Genomic DNA, 1,156 nt, shown 5'->3' with positions numbered 1-1,156 from the left:
CAAGAGAATGAAAGCTAGCTAACGTTACTCCCATATTCAAAAAAGTTGACAAAAAGAAACCTAATAACTACAGGCCTATAAGCTTGACTTCAATCGCAGGAAAAATTATAGAAACTATCATCAGAGATGCTATCGAGCACCATTTACAAAGTAACTGTTTGATAAATGATAGCCAGCATAGATTCAGATTTAATATATCCAGACTGTGCAAAAGCGTTTGATACCATCCCCCACGAAAGACTACTTGCTAAATTAGGTTCACACGGAATGAGTGGTAGCTTATAAAATTGGACTAGTAATTGGGTAAACGATCAAAACAGAGTTGTTCTAAATGGCAAAACTTCTAGATAGAAAATGTTATGAGTGGAGTTTTTCAGGGTTCCGTTCTTGGGCCACGGTCTGAAATCTATTGTGTCTAAAACTGTTGATAATACAAAACTGTGCGGAATGGCAAATGACCACTTAAACCAATTAGATATTTAAGAATATTTAGATAAACTACAGCAATGGTCTGAAAAGTGGCTAATGAAATTTAAATACAAGTAAATGCAAGGTTATACACATAGTTAAAAATAACAGTAAGTACGATTACAAGTTATTTGGAAATTCGTTAACAAAAGTGGATAGTGAAAAGGATCTCGGCGTAATTATCAGTAACGATCTCAAATCATCTAAGCATTGTATTTCAACCTCTGAGAAAACAAATAAGATTCTAGGACTGATTGCGCTAACTTTTGACTTTAAAGATCCATCTCTCATTAACAAGTTATATAAATCGTTAGTTTGTCCACATTTGGAATATGGGGTTTTCGTATGATCACCGAATCTCATTAAAGATATTAAAAGATTATAAAAGGGACAACGGCGAGCCGTAAAACTGATTCCAAGCATCAAAAATAAATAATACGAAATTCGACCAAAACATATCAATCTATTAACAGCTGCATTCACTTCATCTTTATTTCTCCTCCATTTTTCTCACTCATCACGGTCGTTTTCTTTGCGCAACTACCTTTCCGTCCCTATCCTGTTTCACATTTAGCAACTCCCTGAAATAATCTGCCCACCTTCCTATCACTGCTTTCTCTTCCATTATCATCTCTTCATCTGCACCTTTTACCTTTTCTTCTCTACTTGATTCGCCACCTATTTCTTA

Source organism: Oratosquilla oratoria, chromosome 9 (genome assembly GCF_046742065.1).
Source record: "Oratosquilla oratoria isolate Oo_2021 chromosome 9, ASM4674206v1, whole genome shotgun sequence".
Lineage (NCBI taxonomy): Eukaryota > Metazoa > Arthropoda > Malacostraca > Stomatopoda > Squillidae > Oratosquilla > Oratosquilla oratoria.
The sequence above is the reverse complement of the archived record's forward strand: the minus strand, read 5'-3'. Positions refer to the sequence as shown.